Raw genomic sequence first — 12,617 nt, forward strand, 5'->3', positions numbered from 1 at the left:
GATTCAAGGAGCCGATGGGGACCTTACAACTCTCATACAATTGTTAATGAACAGGATGGACACTTTCACTCAACGAATGGATAAACTTGATAACGCTTTCAACATTAGGGTAAATGGACTTCAAGGGGCTGACATCTCAAGCGTTCACTTGCGTACGGATGGAGGTATAGTGGCTGCAGACACTGGAGTCGGAGCCCGACACTCGGAAGGCGGGGTACAACCTTTCGTATTGTGTTCTAGTAGTTCAGCTTCAATCGACTCGAGTGATATTCCCCCAGGGCAAAGACAAGTACCAATATCGGGCAACAGTACAACACAAGGTATTGTAACACCTCTGAATGATTCCGTACCAACGGTATCGCTTTATTTAAACAAAATGAGCTTTTTTTCATCACCTGAAAATATAGGAACTGTGACAGCCAACATGGACAGCATTGATGATGTCAATTCTAATAACATTGCAGCGCTCATTGGAGATTTCGACTATAAACTATTTAGATGCAAAAAGTTACAGCTCGAAATCTCCTATCTTAATGAGTGCTTGAACAAGAAAATTGTGCCTAAAGGCTTGAGGCAATGGAGGTTTCCCGTTGGCCTTGAGGAGGGTTCAGAGTTCCATAAACAACTTTTAGTTTTATTTGATCAGCATAGTTTTGAATATATCACTATGCTGATAAATCATTATACTCAACAAGTTGAAGTTTATAAGAATGACTTGGCAGTTTTAGAAAAAGAAATCAAGAGTAATCATGATTTCTTACGGTATAAATATGACTATTCTCGTGTGTTTTCTAGTATTGATGCTACTATCAATAAGTTATGTGATAACAAGCGGAAGAAAATCACGAGAGATGTGAAACAATATGCTGAGAACAAAGCATATCCTAACCCACCAAAAAATGGGCAACCAAGCAATAAAACCAAGGGGCCTTCACTAAATGTAAATAAAAAACATACGAGTAACAAAACTAACCAAATGCACCAATTGGACACTTTTTTAGATGGTGAGCAGGGTAACAATCACCCTCTTAGAGATGAGGAGGAGGAAACTGATTTGGACAATGACCAGTACCAGGCCCATATATCTGCCGATGACAGCGAGAATAATGTGCAACAACAGCGCGCTACTACTAGTAGGGCGGGCCAACCATGGGTAGAACATCAGCAGGGTTTTGGACAGGCACAGAATTTCCGGCAGAGGAACCTGAGGTCGAACAGCAACAAAATGACATTAAGGAACCAACGGAATCAGAACGGCAAATGATAAATGCGTTCGGTCAGCCTGTTATTGTTTGCAGTACTAGGGGGGACTTTAAAATCTTTAATTACACCGCCCTTAGTATTTCTACTGCTATGGCTGACTTTTTCTCTAAGGGGCTGTCTTTTGTCCCTGACACTCGTATGGACCTTGTTAAAACAATCGTGGACTTGAAACTATATGTTCGAAAACTAAATTTGTTGGCCACATTGGGCAAAAGTTCATCACTTTTTAGACCATTTAGGATAGCGAGTCTGTTTAACCCCCCACTAGTGAACAACCTTAAATGTTTTGAAAAATGTTGTGAACTTGATTTGAGATTTTTAGCTGCTAATAATACTAACAATAGATACAAACAAAGTTTAAATATAACATCTGAGCAACGTGGTTTCATAAAATTGATACAGGATTGCAGTATTCGCGTTATGAAACCCGATAAGGGTAATGGTCTTATTTTTATGAACCAAGTAGATTATATTAACAAACTTACCACTCATTTGAACAATGGTCCATATGAAGTGACAAGCTTCAGTGAAGTCAACATTGCATATAATAGGGTCAGGTCCATAATTGAGGACCTGTTTTTGGAGGGTTTTGTTGATACAGAAGTCCATTCATACTTAAACATGGTAGCACCCAGAATGCCTTCTTTTTTTGGAACCCCCAAAATTCATAAATCAATACATGACCCCCCTTTTAGACCTATAGTTGATGGGAGGGGGTCTGTCTTGGTGGCCTGTGCCAAGTATGTAGATAGTTTGTTAAAACCACATATAGAAAGGGAAACTCAAATTTGTAAGGACTCGTGGAGCTTCCTAGAGAACATCAATAGGATACCCTTTGACCCTAACCTGGTTTTTTTGACTGTGGATGTGAAAGATCTATACACAGTCATTCCACAAGAGTTAGGTTTAGAGTGGGTTAGGGAGTTCCTTGAGTCCAGAAATGTGGACCAAAACACTATTTATACAATAGAAACTTTACTTGAATTAGTTTTAAAATATAACTTTTTTAATTTTAACAACTTGACATACAGGCAGGCCTCTGGTGTAGCCATGGGCTCACCTTGTGGGGGTTCCTTTGCTAACTGTGTAATGGCGCAATGGGAGAACACTTTGTTGTTTAGGAACCCATTATTTAAAGAGATGTCTCCTGGTACACTAGGTACCAGGATGACATGTTTATTTTATGGAAAGGCCCCTGGAGTGGCTCCATTTATTAATAACATTAAAACTATGACCAGTTTTTAGACTTCACTTTTGAAGTAAATGACATGGAGATTAGCTTTTGGATATAAAACTAAATAAGGATATTACAGCTTCAAGGTTTATTAGTAACATTTATAGAAAGCCTACCTACTCCAACGGTTTCCTCCACTTTAGTAGTTGCCACCCTCTCCATCTAGTTAAAGGGCAGATGGTGATACCAGAGATGAGGATTTTACCATGAGTGTAGTAACCTGGCTAGTATGTTTAACAGTAGGGATACCCGACTCACTTATTTTGGAGATCACCTCGGAAGTAAGGTTTAAAAGACAATCTGGATATTTTGGGCCCATTCTTATTGGTCACGACCCAACTGGTGTACCTGACCATAACATGTCGATCAAGAAGGGCAGAATGAATAACATGCCGGACATAGGAGTTAGGTTTTTGTGCACATTTTCCATTGACCACCACTATATAAGAAACATCTTGCAGAAAAATTGGGGTAACATTAGTGAAGACCCACACTTGCACCAACTGTTAGGTGCAACACCTAATATAACCTTTAGAAAAGGTTTTAATTTGAAAGCATTGTTAGAAATGGATAAACCTATTGCTTTTAATAGGATAAAAGGTATGACTAAGTGTGGGTTTTGTAGTCAATGCAAATTTATTCAGGAGGGGACTTATGTGACAATAAACAACGTTAAATATAAGTTGGCTGGAAATTTCAGTTGTTCTTCTAAAGCAGTGGTATATGTAGCTGTAGACAATGCCCAGCTTTCTACATAGGAAAGACTGAGAGGGCATTGTACAAAAGGGTATATGAACATCAGTACGCAATTTCAAAAAGTGACATTAATAATGCTCTAGCTTGCCACATTATACAGAACAAAGACCACATTTTCAATTTTGCCGTTTTAAAGCAAATTACAGTTAAGCCTTATTCGACCTTGGCAAATATTGTTAGAAAAGAAGAATTGCTGTTGAGAACAGCTGCACACACATATCCAGGACTAAATGAAGCGATTTCGCTGACTTGTATATTAAAACTCATAACCCTCAAGAGATGAGATACTATTTTATTGACATTGAGCTAATTATAGTGTATCATATTTTTATCATTTTAAAGTGGTTTGTTTAAAGGAACAAAAAGTTGTACACAACACATCTTATTTACCTTAAAGTAGTTTTTAAATAACAATAAATATATATATATTTTTTGTAGGAACTTTTTAGTTCCTAGCAGGTTTATGACACACGGAAGACATACTTAAGGTCGTTAGTACATTTAGTGTTTTTTGTTTTCAGATCATATTTTTAAAACAATATTCTTTTGGATGAGCGAACTAATCTTGACAAATTTCTGACTTTTTCATTGATTTTCTGACTTCTTCATTGATTGACTTTTTAAATCCATTAGGGGTCAGTAAAGTGTTTATGGATTCACTTTTTAGGCTGCTTATTTGGAATGTTAAGAAGGATTAATGAAAACATTATTTTTAACATTATTTTTAACATGGATAAAAACGAGTGGATTGGCTAAACATAATAAAATATAAGCCATAGGATTGTAAATATAACATGGTTAAGAGCATACATATGCCAACTGAAACAAGTTTATTTAGGCACTAAAATATTTAGGAGTTGTTTACACAGGTTAGACCAAACCATAAATAGAAATGCAGTATAAGAATAAAGATATACGCATTAAACATGGTTTGGCTAACAAAATGGTAACTGAAAGTGGGACAACAGCATACACAATTTGTTGCATTACAGTATTTGGCGACTATGTACTGTTTAATATGATTTATTGTTGTATGGGCACGCTTCTAAATATTTATCTTGACTTTTAAACAGATGTACAACCACAATTTATAGAGAAAGTCACAGCCCACATGCAAACTTTGTTTTAACAGCTTGCTTGCAACCATAAGTATAGGGACTGACAAAGAAGTTGGTTTTTAAATGTTTTTAACATAATATTAAATTCAAGGAAAATGGCGCTTTATTGAACAATTGATTAATTAGTACCCTATTTAAGGGTGAAATGGTTATAACGTGACTGTTTTGCATTTTGCGTTTTGTCTGAAGAAGGAGAGATACAATTAGTGCTTGGTTACAATTAAAGTTCTAACGTTATTAATCTGTAAACAGCGTTGTTTCAAATTACATTGAATTCGTGTTTGGTCAGCGAGCTATTTGCAGCTGGTTTTCTTCCTTCGCCTTTCTGTTTATATCACCTCTTAGTAGCCCATAACTTGCAAAGAATAAATTTCTCCAAGCACCAACAAAGCATTCAATAAACATTACAGCACAGCTATTAGTGCAGTGCCTATGCATGCCATTTTGCATGCCCCCCCCCCCCCCCAAGTCAGGTGTCACAAAATTGCATGTAGAATAATGCTTCGATTTCCCATTATACAGTGCACCAAAATACAGCTCCTCATTCCACAACTGGAATCCAGGCATGGCTTAAAAACAAGATGTGAGCATATCAACAAAGCTGACAAAGCCAAAAAAAGTCCTAAAACATTTCTTTATTAAAAAAAGGATGAGCGCTTTCGCAGGGTTACCACTTCATCAGATCCATATAAAAAGCAACTCAAAGTAAAACACTTATACAAGTTAAAATCACATATAATTAAAAAATCACGTTCACCTTCTACTAATTAAAGCTAGCCTTAAAGAAATACAAGCATTAAGTCCTTGAACTATGTGCTTGCAGGGCTATAATCCATTTCATTTCCAAATTCTCCAAATAATTATTCACATTAACTTTTCTCATACCAGGTTTAACCAGTTGTAAAACTCTAAAATGGAAGACATTATGCCCAGTATTAGCCATATGTACTGCCAATGCATTTGTAAGGACTTTGTTTCTGATATTCCTAACATGTTCCAAAATCCTTTCCTTAAACTAAACTTTGGTACTCAGTGCAAGTTGCTAAATAGACCAGACAACTGCTATTGCATGTGGCAGACAACCTAGGGACAAATTCTCTCCTAGTAATGGGGTGAATAAATACTTGTTCTCGGACTATAAAAGTACATGTTTTGCATTTACCACAAGGCAAAGTTCCTAGCCTTGGCAAAGGATCAGTCACTGTAATCTTAAAACCATAGCATAGCATCCTTTTCAAATTCTTATTTCTAAAAATAAAACTCTGACTAAACCAAACAACTTCACTGGTGGCTTCATCCACTAGTAGTATAGGCCAGTTTTTCCTAATGATATCACAAAAGTCAGAAATATTACTAGAATAGGTAAACAGCACTTTAGGATGTTCATTATTCAAGTTACTACTGCAATGCTGCCTGTGATATTTCCAGTACTTATTAGAAAAATGGGGAGCTCCTTTATCATTCCTGTGCACGTGTACCTCCCTATGAACGTCTGCTGTCAAGAGTATCCTCTATCTGAAAGATCATGTAAAAAATTATCAGTAGATTCACTCATACCTGCATCATCAGTGTTGAGGCATGATAATCTGAAGAATTGTCCTTTCACAATATTTTTAAAAATATGCGAGGGGTGCATACTGGATTTATGCAATGTACTATTCTTCCAGCATGACTTCTTAAAGCACTTGGTGTCAAGCCCTCCCAAGCCATTCTTATGGAACGTAATATCCAGAAACTCTATACTGGTTAATGACCAATGCATAACAAATTTAAGGGAGCTGGTAGCCCCTTCAAGATACACGATGAATTCATTCAATTGTGCTTCACTACCCTTCCACAACAAAAGAATATCATCCACAAACCTGCCATAATATATTAAATGTGCATTATAGACATTACTATTCAGTACGTATTCTTCCCCTTGTGCCAACACCAAATTCGCACAGGTGTTGGCACATGGTGTACCCATGGCCACCCCTTGCTTCTGCAGAAAATATCCATCATTAAAAAGAAAAACATTATGGCTCAAGATTAAATCCAATAGCGTGCAAACCACAGTTATTGTATCACGACTATAATGGCCATGATGTGCCATATAAAGCCTAACTGAGTCTATCCCCTCAGTATTAGGGATCACTGTAAATAAGGTTTTGATATCAAGTATGACTAACAAAATTTCTGATAAATCAAGACCTTGTGCTTATCAAATAAATGGAGCTCATAGCAGAGTTAAGGAAGCTGGGTGTGATGTGACCACAATATCTTATTTTTGTGTGAAACCTTTCAATGCATTACCCCTGCCCATGAAGTTACTGGCTACATCCAGCAGAGGGTGCTCGCTGATAAGAGATCATGGGAAGCGTAAGGCCTCTGCAAGTATCACATCATGGCACAGGCGTCGGCAGTAGAGGTGAATGACCAACTGCCATTGAATCTACCGGCTTTGGAGCTGTATACACGATTATGTGAAGATGCACTAGGTTGTGATGAGACTACAGGAGAGGTTTCAACTAACAATTATGTTTATTTAGCATTGGGTCTGTTTGAAGAAGCTTCTAATAACAAGCATGAGTAGAATCGTTGCCAGGCTACCACCAGCCTGCATTTGATTCACTTAATGCGGTTTTAGCTGAACTTCCCTTAGGAATATCTCCAGGAAGGGACCACCATTCAGTGGTGGAACTGTTAGAAAGAGACGGAAATAATGAATCTACATTTACATTCAGGCCACAGGGACATAATCAGCCTGTTTATAACCTGTCCAATATAACTAACTGAAGCGCAACTTGCACTCCTTAAAGGCTTGAGCTTCATACCAGCTCAAAGGTCTAACATTAATGATGTTATTTTGGACTTAAGGCTATTTGCTAGGAATGTTGCATTAAAAGGTTTATTTGGTCAACCCAATGCCTCAACAGTAAGTACTAATACTTTTTCACGTAGTAAACGTAGTTCTTTTAACCCCCTTTATCTAACACAATAGAAGCTTTTGTCAGTGTGCAAGCTAGATATATATGAAGCATTTTGTAGAGCTAAAAGCCATTTTTCTAATTTACATCATCAGAGTGAAGCCCTTGAACTAAAGCGATTGGATAGTATCAGCATTAGACCAGCTGATAAAGGGGGCACAGAAGTTATTCTTAACAGAATTGATTTAAGTTTTTTGAATGAAATGCTTTTGGATGTAAACACATACACGGTGATAGATGCAAAGGTTATTGATAGAAGTACAAGTATCATCAGGGATGTGCTCTATGAGCTACTTATGTATGGGCTGTTAGAGTTTGACTTGTATGAATTTGCTAGTTGAATATCCACTGATACCAACATTTAATGGCCTACCCAAGATGCATAAAGCTTTAGTGAAACATCCCGTGTGACCCATAGTCTCTGGGCGTGGTTGGGCCACCAAGCCCTTGACCCCGTATGTAGAGAACATGCCGAAACCTCTTCTAAAGGATGCCCCCTTAGTGTTGAAGGATACACAACATTGTCTATCGACTTAAAAGTACAAGGTCTTGATTTATCAGAAATTTTGATAGTCATACTTGATATCAAAACCTTATTTACAGTGATCCCCAATACATAGGGGATAGACTCAGTTAGGCTTTATATGGCACATCATGGCCATTATAGTCGTGATACAATAACTGTGGTTTGCACGCTATTGGATTTAATCTCGAGCCATAATGTTTTTCTTTTTAATGATAGATATTTCCTGCAGAAGCAAGGGGTGGCCATGGGTACACCATGTGCCAACACCTGTGCGAATTTGGTGTTGGCACAAGGGGAAGAATACGTACTGAATAGCAATGTCTATAATGCACATTTAATATATTACGGCAGGTTTGTGGACGATATTCTTTTGTTGTGGAAGGGTAGTGAAGCACAATTGAATGAATTCATCGTGTATCTTGAAGGGACTACCAGCTACCTTAAATTTGTTATGCATTGGTCATTGACCAGTATAGATTTTCTGGATATTACGTTCCATAAGAATGGCTTGGGAGGGCTTGACACCAAGTGCTTTAAGAAGTCATGCTGGAAGAATAGTATATTGCATAAATCCAGTATGCACCCCTCGCACATTTCTGAAAACATTGTGAAAGGGCAACCCCTGGGATTACACACCTTAACACTGATGATACAGCTATGAGTGACTATTGATAATTTTTTTACATGATCTTTCAGATAGAGGATACCCTGATAGATTGACAGCTGATGTTCATAGGTAGGTACAAGTGCATAGGAATGATAAAGGAGCTCCCTATTTTTCTAAGTACAGGAATTATAATAGGCGGCATCGCAGTAGTAACTTGAATCATGGACATCCTAAAGTGCTGTTTACCTATTCCAGTAATATTTCGGACTTTTGTGATATCATTAGGAAAAACTGACCTATACTACTAGTGGATGAAGCCACCAGTGAAGTGGTTGGGTCTCGTCACTTATTTTTAGAAATAAGAATTTGAAAAGGATGCTATGCTATGGCCCTAAGGTTGCAGTGACTGATCCTTTGCCAAGACTAAGAACTTTGCCTTGTGGTAAATGCAAAGCATGTTCTTTTACAGTCAGAGAACAAGTATTTATTCACCCCATTACTAGGAGAGAATTTGTCCCTAGGTTGTCTGCCACATGCAATAGTAATTTGTCTGTTCTATTTAGCGACTTGCACAGAGTGCCAAAGTTTTTATGTGGGCAGGATGATGCGAAAGTTTAAAGAAAGGATTTTGGAACATGTTCTGAATATCAGAAAAAGTCCTTACAAATGCAGTGGCAGTACATATGGTTAAAATAGGGCATAATGTCTTCCATTTTATAGAGTTTTACAACTGGTTAAACCTGGTATGAGAAGAGGTAATGTGAATAATTACTTGGAGAATTTGGAAGTGAAACTATTATAGCCCTACAAGCACAAAGTTCCAGGGCTTAATGCTAGTATTCCTTTAAGGCCAGCTTTAATTAGTAGAAGACGAACTTGATTTTTTAATTATATGAGACTAACTTGTATAAGTGTTTTACTTTGAGTTGCTTTTTATATGGATCTGAAGCGGTAACCCCACAAAAGTGCACATCCTTTTGTAAAAATTTGGAACTACACATGTTTCAATCATCTGTATTTAGAAAAAGTACTTTCTCCAATGCATATCTCCACTTTTGTAGTGGTCATCCTGTTTCACAGAAGAAAGGCATATTAAAGGGCCAGTTTATCAAGGCCTCTAGAATGTGTAACACAGATGATTTGTTTTTTAAAGAAGTTAATTTGTTGGTGAAATTATTCTTTGAAAGAGGTTATCCTATGGCCTTAATAGATAGTATGTATCAGGAAGTTTTGAACAGAAGAGTAGATACATATTTTCCCTTACTTGGTATGGAAATTGACAACTCACCAACTAACAGCAATCTAACGGATCATCAAGGTGACCATTCTGATTTTCACACAGCATTTATACACACTTTCAACAATGATTCTTTAAAAATAAAAAATACTGCTTTAAAGTATTGGCCTATTTTAAGATTAAATGAAGACACCAGTAAATGGTTACCCGAACAACCAATATTTGTTAATGCGAGAAGTACTAATCTCAAAAATATGTTTGAAAGACATCAATCACAATTAAAATGTACAAAAGGTTCAAAAACTGGTACTTACAAATGTAATTCTTGTAAACAATGTCCATATATAATGAACATTAATTAATTTTACATTAAATCAAGAAAGTACAGGGTGAAGTCTGAACTATAATTGTGCATCGAAAGGGATAGTCTACTTGGGGGTATGTCAGATGTGTGAAAGCTTTTATATTGGTAAAACTGAAAGGACGCTACGTAGAAGGCTATACGAGCATCTTTATGACATCCAGAAAGAGAGAGACTCAAATGCTTTTTATAAACATCTGTCAATATGTCCTAAAATGACTTTAAAGTTCATGGTACTTGAACAGGTTCCTTTGAACCCAAGGGGTGGCGACTGGGAAACAACTTTGGCATATAAAGAATTAACTTGGCAACTTAGATTGAACGCGTCCAGACCACCTGGGTTGAATGAAGCCACAAGTATTAGTAGTTTATTAAGACTAAGACGGGCAAAACTTTAAGAGGTTTCAGTACAAATTCGGTTACATGAACACATTATAATCCTTAGTTTGTATATTGAACAAAATTAGTGGGTTGAGGGTTATCATAGACATTTTATTTTCAACATACATTCATAGTTCATCTAATATTTAAGATTTAACTAGAAGTCAAGTTATTTCAATGCTGTTTATTTAATAAAAATTTAATTAAATTAATCAATTATATATAAATACATTTTTATATTGACATTTAAATATTTTTATATATATTTATATTTATGTATTGCTCTACATACATCATTTAATCTATGGACGCATACAGGTACACTTACATTCATTCCTGTTTATACATTGTGTTCAATATAGTACTTTATTGTATATTTGTTATTTATTTTGCACGTTAGGATTTATGTTCAACATATACATATATATTCTTCATGGACCAAATACATATACATTTTCCAGTCATAGCAGTTAATTATAATTTGTATTAAGGTTATTTCAACATCAATCTAGTTTACTTTGTTTGGACACACATTGGTTAGTTCACGTAGAAGTTAGTCATTATACATTTGTTATGTATTTATAGTGGTTGGGTTAGTTATGGTCTGCAATGAAGTAGGTTTTCTGCAGGACAATGTATATTTTTTTTCTCTAGTGAGGCATTTGAAATTTATTTTATTTCAATACTGGCTAGGATCAATAAGCAATAAGTTGCCATATGTCATTTGACGCAAGATGTTTCATTACAACAACGGAGTACAGTACATCCGTTTTCTAAATAAATTATGTTCACCTGAGGTCAAAGTTTTTCGTAATTGTTACATGAAATTTCACTAATTAACCTCTTTAAGGTTATTTACAACGTTAAGTAGTTTTTCCTGTTTTTACATTCACTCAAGATGTGTGGGTATATGAAATATAACTTAAGTACTGAGTGTTTTTTAAAAGCAACAGTATCACCTAAGATGTTAAAAGGTTTTAATGACTTACTAAATGGCACTTCAATTATATATTAATTATTTCTGATTCTTGTTAATTGATAGTTAACAGTTCTAGTTGATAGTTAACAGTTCTAGTTAAATGAAGTAGTGTCTTTTGATGTTCATCTTGAAAAAGCCTGACATAGCTTCAGGCGAAAGCGCTTGATTGGATTTTACTTAGTACTTTTGTTCGTTTTGCACAATAAAGTATTCAACAGTATCTTTGGAAGAGTTCATTGGATTCTTGGGCGTACCTTTTGCAGTGGTTTTTCATGGTCTTTTGGGACCGAGTTAGTGGTAAGTATTTATTCACCCCATTACTAGGAGAGAATTTGTCCCTAGGTTGTCTGCCACATGCAATAGTAATTTGTCTGTTCTATTTAGCGACTTGCACAGAGTGCCAAAGTTTTTATGTGGGCAGGATGATGCGCAAGTTTAAAGAAAGGATTTTGGAACATGTTCTGAATATCAGAAAAAGTCCTTACAAATGCAGTGGCAGTACATATGGTTAAAATAGGGCATAATGTCTTCCATTTTATAGAGTTTTACAACTGGTTAAACCTGGTATGAGAAGAGGTAATGTGAATAATTACTTGGAGAATTTGGAAGTGAAACTATTATAGCCCTATAAGCACAAAGTTCCAGGGCTTAATGCTAGTATTCCCTTAAGGCCAGCTTTAATTAGTAGAAGATGAACTTGATTTTTTAATTATATGCGACTTTAACTTGTATAAGTGTTTTACTTTGAGTTGCTTTTTATATGGCTCTGAAGCGGTAACCCCACAAAAGTGCACATCCTTTTGTAAAAAAGGATTTTAGGACTTTTTTTTTGGCTTTTTCTCAGCTTTGTGGTGTGCTCATATCTTGTTTTTGAGCCACCTTTGGCAGGCGTGTGTGTGTGCGTCTTTCGGCTTTTCCCGGTTAGGAGTCGCCACAGCGGAACTCCGGTCCGCTAATGATTGGCAGTAGAGTTTTACATGCTGGCTTGCCGGGCCTAACGCACAACCTTCAAAGAAGGAACACAGTAGACGCTTTAACTGAGAATCGAACGGGCAACGTCTAACTGTGAGGCGACAACGCTACCGCAGCACCACCACCGCAGTTGTGTACTGTATTTTATTTTGTATCCAAACAGGCATCACAGAACAGTGCTAGGTTACTTAGTACATAAACATTCTTCCACTCT

Source organism: Protopterus annectens, chromosome 2.part1 (assembly GCF_019279795.1).
Source record: "Protopterus annectens isolate FY-2018-M chromosome 2.part1, PAN1.0, whole genome shotgun sequence".
Classification (NCBI taxonomy): domain Eukaryota; kingdom Metazoa; phylum Chordata; order Ceratodontiformes; family Protopteridae; genus Protopterus; species Protopterus annectens.